General features: G+C 32.0%; 2 pseudogenes across 2 annotated transcripts; both read left to right on the top strand.

The window, feature by feature from the left end:
• Window positions 1-676: 676 nt before the first annotated feature.
• On the top strand, window positions 677-1,937 carry LOC120577281 (chitinase 2-like; annotated as a pseudogene). The gene has a single exon (XR_005643349.1). The product of XR_005643349.1 is annotated as a chitinase 2-like (transcript).
• Window positions 1,938-5,387: 3,450 nt separating this feature from the next.
• LOC120577289 (chitinase 2-like) lies at window positions 5,388-6,652 on the top strand (annotated as a pseudogene). Its single transcript, XR_005643359.1, has one exon. The product of XR_005643359.1 is annotated as a chitinase 2-like (transcript).
• Window positions 6,653-7,139: the final 487 nt, after the last annotated feature.

Genomic DNA, 7,139 nt, shown 5'->3' with positions numbered 1-7,139 from the left:
AATTTCATTAAAAGAAATACTAAAATTAACTTAAAAATAGGGATCAAAAGTAGTGATTGAAATTCTTATAGCGACTAACAGTTGCAGGAAAATTTTAGAGGGGCTAATACGAAAATTTGGTATATTTATAGAGACCAAAAACATATTTAATCCATAAAAGTAATCTAAGATGTTCAATCGTACCATCCATTTGTGGTAGCCTCTTTTAAAGTCGGAGCAAAGCAAGCTCTATATGAACTTGTCTACAGGAGTACACTCTAAAATCTCAAACAAATACTATCAAACAATACGAATAGGTTCATAAATCATGTTATATTTTGAATAAGATTTGTAGGAAATGAGCCCCTCAGTTGAGTTGAGAAATATGACGAATAATTTTTTCAAATCTCCTAACAACCATAGTCTGAACATGAAATGGATGTAGATCATAATAATTTGATTAAGAATCTTATGAGTATAAACATGTGAAGCTCATCTCGTAGACCTTCCTTGTTAATTATTTGGTGTTATTAAATTAATTAATATACATAGAGGAAATTTGGATGCATATTTCTCCACCATTGGTTGATGGAAATTAAAAATGATTAGATAAACATAAGATGTAATGGTATGACAAATGCAGATGACATCATTAAGAAGGAGAAGTAGCCTTATAAAAGGGAATGCATAAATTAGAGTTACTCATTCCAATCTATCTAAACCCCAACATAAAGAAAACACAAAAAACAAAGTATATATTAATTTCTCATATATCGATCCTCCAAAATGTCAACAGCTCCTATCATCGGTGACAATGATGTGAATCCAGTCATTTTTAGAGAATACATTGGCGTGAAGTCCTACCCAGATTCTTTAAATAATTTCCCAGCTGATATTATCGGCCGCCACATCCCTGAATTCCATTTCATTTTGGGCTTTGCCCATGAGACTTACGTCGATGGAAAAGGCACCGGAATTTTCAACGCCAGTTGGAAGATTCCTTTCTTCGGTCCAGACAATGTTGATGATATCAAGACCAACCATGGCAATGTGAAGGTGGTAATAAGCATTGGAGGCCGTGATACTAAATATCCATTCCATCCTGCACACAAACTCGAATGGTGTGACAATGCTGTCGAATCCCTTAAAAAAATCTTCCAATTATACAACAGAACCAACTCCTGCTACAATTTAATTGATGGCATTGATATCAACTATGAGTACATCCATCCAGATGTTAGTGAAGAAGATTTCTCCTACTGCATCGGGGACGTTATAAAAAGACTCAAGAAAGATGTAGGCATCGATGTGGTATCCATTGCTCCATCGCATGAAACCCAAAAACACTACAAGACACTCTACTTGGCTCGCACCAACGATATTAATTGGGTTAACTACCAATTCTATATCGATACTCTCAAGTCAAAGGACGAGTTTGTGAACCTCTTTCTTAATCTATCAGATGAATACGGTTCTAAAAAACTTCTAGCGGGAGCCAGCACCGATCCAGCTGACGCCGGTAAAGGTAAACTTTCACGAGAGGACTTCCTTGAGGGTTGTGTCGATCTCCACAGCACTCAGTCACTTCGTGGCATTTTCATTTGGAATGCCAATGACTCCGCGTCAAACCCCAATGGAAAACCATTCTCCCTCGAGAAAAAAGCACAAGAGATCCTCAATAATTAAATCATCATAATTAATTACTAGCTATATATAGCTGGTAATTAAAAGTCAAATTCACTATATATCTATTTTTAATTATTCGGGTCATCCATCAGACTAATTGGTTAGGTCGTTTGTCCGAGCAATAGTCTGTTACATCTTCTAAATAATTAACACCCGAGAGTACTTTTATTTTGTATGTGTGTTTCGTGTGCCGCACAAATTCCTTGTGTTCCTTGCATCAGTGTTATATTTTAATGAATGAATTTTGATGTTTTTTATTTTTATTTACTTCATATTGGGTGTCCTTTTGTGAGTTGATAATAAGAAACAATTTGTCGGGCGAGGTTTGTTTATGGTTTAAAATGAATCCCATTTCTACATGACTATAATGTAAAATATTTTCGATGTAAGAATCATAAACATATAAAATTTTTCTTAAATAACAATATTGTATGCGTGCATAAACCAAAAATACTACACTGAAAAACGCAAAGTAATGACAATGGTCATGCAAAGTTTAAAGTCAAATCATAAGTAAAAAAAGAGCCGTGCTTTTTTTCAGAATTGAGTTTTTATTATCTTATGAAATACCTCAAATATTATGTCCACTTTTGATTTTTCTTTCAGGTGCATATCCATTTAACTCTTGTGTGATCATCGAACATGACGAAGAAAGAGATGGATGAAAAAGAGGAGGACACATAAATACTTTATTTAATAATTTTTAATGTTAGCTCTGAATAATTTATTTTTACACGCGTCTAGCTTCCAAGAACTTAAATGGACTTTAGATGAAAACCCTGATGGTATGGCTTAATTAGCAATTACAGTCATCATTTGAAGAGAGATAATTTCCAAAATTAAATACATAATTCAAATAACATTGAATTGTTATTATTTTTTTCCTCATAAGTTTGTATTTAGCTCTCTCCTAATGGAGACTTCTACTTCTTTCGAGAAATTAAAAGGATCTAATTAACCTTGTTGGAAGATGTGCCCATATTTAATATACTCTTTATCTCGGATAAGTTTATTTCCAGTGAGATGGTTATTTATAAATCGTGAATTGGTATCACATTTTAAAGATGAAGTCGAAAGTATTACTCCCTCCGTTTCAAAATACATGTCCAAGTCAACCACTTCATATATGCCAATGCATAATTTTGACTGTTAATATCTTTAATTTTCTAAAGTAAAAAATTATAAAAATTTAATATTTTGAAAATATTTGTCGAGACAAATCAAACAACATCTTACATGCTAATATTTGTATTTATATATTAGTTAAAAAGTATGGTCAAAGTAAGTCAAGTGAATAGTGCACATTGCAAAAATTGGACATATATTTTGAAACGGAGGGAGTAGAAAACATATATGTTGCTTTGTATGTTCCCTATGAGCCTAATTTTTTTTCTTCTAAATCTTGAATTAACTAGGTCACCAATCTCACATGAAATTTTTTAATTATATATATATATATATATATATATATATATATATATATATATATATATATATATATATAAAACAGTATCGTGGTTGTTACCACCTTCCTTCTTCATGTCTACTGAGTAGGGGTACTTTAGGGTCAATTTCAACTCAAAATCACCTCTTATAATTGTTTTTCCTTCTTTTATAGCTAAATAATTCATTTCCACATATTTTAAATCTTACTTCGTTTGATTTTGAGATTTTTTCGTCTTTGCCCTACTATGTTTGTTTTGATTTCCTGTTTTTGTGCAGTGTGTTTTTTATTTTCCGTCATAGTACGGTGTTTTTTTATTCTGATTGAAAGATAAGCTTTGAACTGTGCCGATCCAATCAATGACATGAGTATTCTGAAGACTTGAATATATTAATATTTCTAAGCATATGTACTATGTATTATGTTATTAACATGGATGTTGTGAGTTTCTTCACATATTCATCCGTTTTGTTTTTAGTAATTTTGAATTTGTATTGTTTTAATGTACTCGATCAACTTCAATGAATTGATATTGTTTAATATTCAACAAAAATAAAAAAAAACGAAGGAAATGCATGACCAACTGACTTGATTCATAAAAAATAATACACTTAATTTTGTTATAAAAAAAAATATGATTATTGACTATTCAAAATTTCAAAACCATAGTGTGAATGAATAGAAAGAAAAAAAATATCAACTTTGAAAAGAAAACTAAATGAGTAAATTAACCAAAAATAATATGTCGGTCCCGATAAATGTTTAACAATGTGTACACAATAACAAGCGGACCATCCCAATATTCATACCACAGTGGTTAGGGTTAGTCTATTTGACAACTCTAATTTCATGAGCTCTTCACACTGATTGAGGAATTTAAATTCACACGCTTAACTTCTTATCAATTGGACTAATCTCTATCCCCAATATTATACAGTTTTGCGTTATTGTGTTTAGAGAAAAATTATTTTGGCTTGTTTTCTCTAGCAATAAGAAGTTAATAATATCATATCTAATAAGATTTTTTTTAATAAAAGACTTAGCAAATAAGGTGATAAAACTAATGGAAAAATAGAAATTAATTGTATTATATTTCTTTTGCAAACTCGATATACGGCCGAAGTACTAACTAATCTAAATTTTCCTTTTAAAAACATTATTATAAGATGTTCAATCCCTCTGTCCATTTGTGGTAGCCGCTTTTAAAGTTGGAGCAAAGCAAGCTCTGTATAAACTAGCTGACAAGAGTACATTCTAAAATCTCAAGCGAACGCTATCAAACAATACAAAATAGGTTTATAAACTATATTTTATTTGAATATGATTTGTTGGAAATGAACCCCTCAACTCAATTGAGTTGAGAAATATGACAGTTAATTTTTACAATTCACCGAACAACCATAGTGTGAACATGAGGTTGATGTATCATAATAAAAATTTGATTAAATCTTATGATGAGTACTCATAAACATGTGAAGCTTCAAGCTCATCTTGTAGTCCTTCCTTATTAACTATTTGGTTAAAAATTCATATTAAATTTATGTTTTGTTAAAAAATTCTAATTTTTTTGGGAAATATTTTCACAATAATCTACACATTTCTGCACAATTTCATTAAGCAAAATACTAAAATTAACTTAAAAATAGGGATCAAAAGTAGTGATTGAAATTCTTACAGGGACTAACAGTTGCAGGAAAATTTTAGAGGGGCTAACACGAAAATTTGGTATATTTATAGAGACCAAAAACATATTTAATCCATAAAAGTAATCTAAGATGTTCAATCGTACCATCCATTTGTGGTAGCCTCTTTTAAAGTCGGAGCAAAGCAAGCTCTATATGAACTTGTCTACAGGAGTACACTCTAAAATCTCAAACAAATACTATCAAACAATACGAATAGGTTCATAAATCATGTTATATTTTGAATAAGATTTGTAGGAAATGAGCCCCTCAGTTGAGTTGAGAAATATGACGAATAATTTTTTCAAATCTCCTAACAACCATAGTCTGAACATGAAATGGATGTAGATCATAATAATTTGATTAAGAATCTTATGAGTATAAACATGTGAAGCTCATCTCGTAGACCTTCCTTGTTAATTATTTGGTGTTATTAAATTAATTAATATACATAGAGGAAATTTGGATGCATATTTCTCCACCATTGGTTGATGGAAATTAAAAATGATTAGATAAACATAAGATGTAATGGTATGACAAATGCAGATGACATCATTAAGAAGGAGAAGTAGCCTTATAAAAGGGAATGCATAAATTAGAGTTACTCATTCCAATCTATCTAAACCCCAACATAAAGAAAACACAAAAAACAAAGTATATATTAATTTCTCATATATCGATCCTCCAAAATGTCAACAGCTCCTATCATCGGTGACAATGATGTGAATCCAGTCATTTTTAGAGAATACATTGGCGTGAAGTCCTACCCAGATTCTTTAAATAATTTCCCAGCTGATATTATCGGCCGCCACATCCCTGAATTCCATTTCATTTTGGGCTTTGCCCATGAGACTTACGTCGATGGAAAAGGCACCGGAATTTTCAACGCCAGTTGGAAGATTCCTTTCTTCGGTCCAGACAATGTTGATGATATCAAGACCAACCATGGCAATGTGAAGGTGGTAATAAGCATTGGAGGCCGTGATACTAAATATCCATTCCATCCTGCACACAAACTCGAATGGTGTGACAATGCTGTCGAATCCCTTAAAAAAATCTTCCAATTATACAACAGAACCAACTCCTGCTACAATTTAATTGATGGCATTGATATCAACTATGAGTACATCCATCCAGATGTTAGTGAAGAAGATTTCTCCTACTGCATCGGGAACGTTATAAAAAGACTCAAGAAAGATGTAGGCATCGATGTGGTATCCATTGCTCCATCGCATGAAACCCAAAAACACTACAAGACACTCTACTTGGCTCGCACCAACGATATTAATTGGGTTAACTACCAATTCTATATCGATACTCTCAAGTCAAAGGACGAGTTTGTGAACCTCTTTCTTAATCTATCAGATGAATACGGTTCTAAAAAACTTCTAGCGGGAGCCAGCACCGATCCAGCTGACGCCGGTAAAGGTAAACTTTCACGAGAGGACTTCCTTGAGGGTTGTGTCGATCTCCACAGCACTCAGTCACTTCGTGGCATTTTCATTTGGAATGCCAATGACTCCGCGTCAAACCCCAATGGAAAACCATTCTCCCTCGAGAAAAAAGCACAAGAGATCCTCAATAATTAAATCATCATAATTAATTACTAGCTATATATAGCTGGTAATTAAAAGTCAAATTCACTATATATCTATTTTTAATTATTCGGGTCATCCATCAGACTAATTGGTTAGGTCGTTTGTCCGAGCAATAGTCTGTTACATCTTCTAAATAATTAACACCCGAGAGTACTTTTATTTTGTATGTGTGTTTCGTGTGCCGCACAAATTCCTTGTGTTCCTTGCATCAGTGTTATATTTTAATGAATGAATTTTGATGTTTTTTATTTTTATTTACTTCATATTGGGTGTCCTTTTGTGAGTTGATAATAAGAAACAATTTGTCGGGCGAGGTTTGTTTATGGTTTAAAATGAATCCCATTTCTACATGACTATAATGTAAAATATTTTCGATGTAAGAATCATAAACATATAAAATTTTTCTTAAATAACAATATTGTATGCGTGCATAAACCAAAAATACTACACTGAAAAACGCAAAGTAATGACAATGGTCATGCAAAGTTTAAAGTCAAATCATAAGTAAAAAAAGAGCCGTGCTTTTTTTCAGAATTGAGTTTTTATTATCTTATGAAATACCTCAAATATTATGTCCACTTTTGATTTTTCTTTCAGGTGCATATCCATTTAACTCTTGTGTGATCATCGAACATGACGAAGAAAGAGATGGATGAAAAAGAGGAGGACACATAAATACTTTATTTAATAATTTTTAATGTTAGCTCTGAATAATTTATTTTTACACGCGTCTAGCTTCCAAGAACTTAA

This window comes from Medicago truncatula, chromosome 8 (assembly GCF_003473485.1).
Source record: "Medicago truncatula cultivar Jemalong A17 chromosome 8, MtrunA17r5.0-ANR, whole genome shotgun sequence".
Classification (NCBI taxonomy): Eukaryota; Viridiplantae; Streptophyta; class Magnoliopsida; order Fabales; family Fabaceae; genus Medicago; species Medicago truncatula.
Note: the sequence above shows the minus strand (reverse complement) of the source record. Positions and strands in the feature narration are given on the sequence as shown.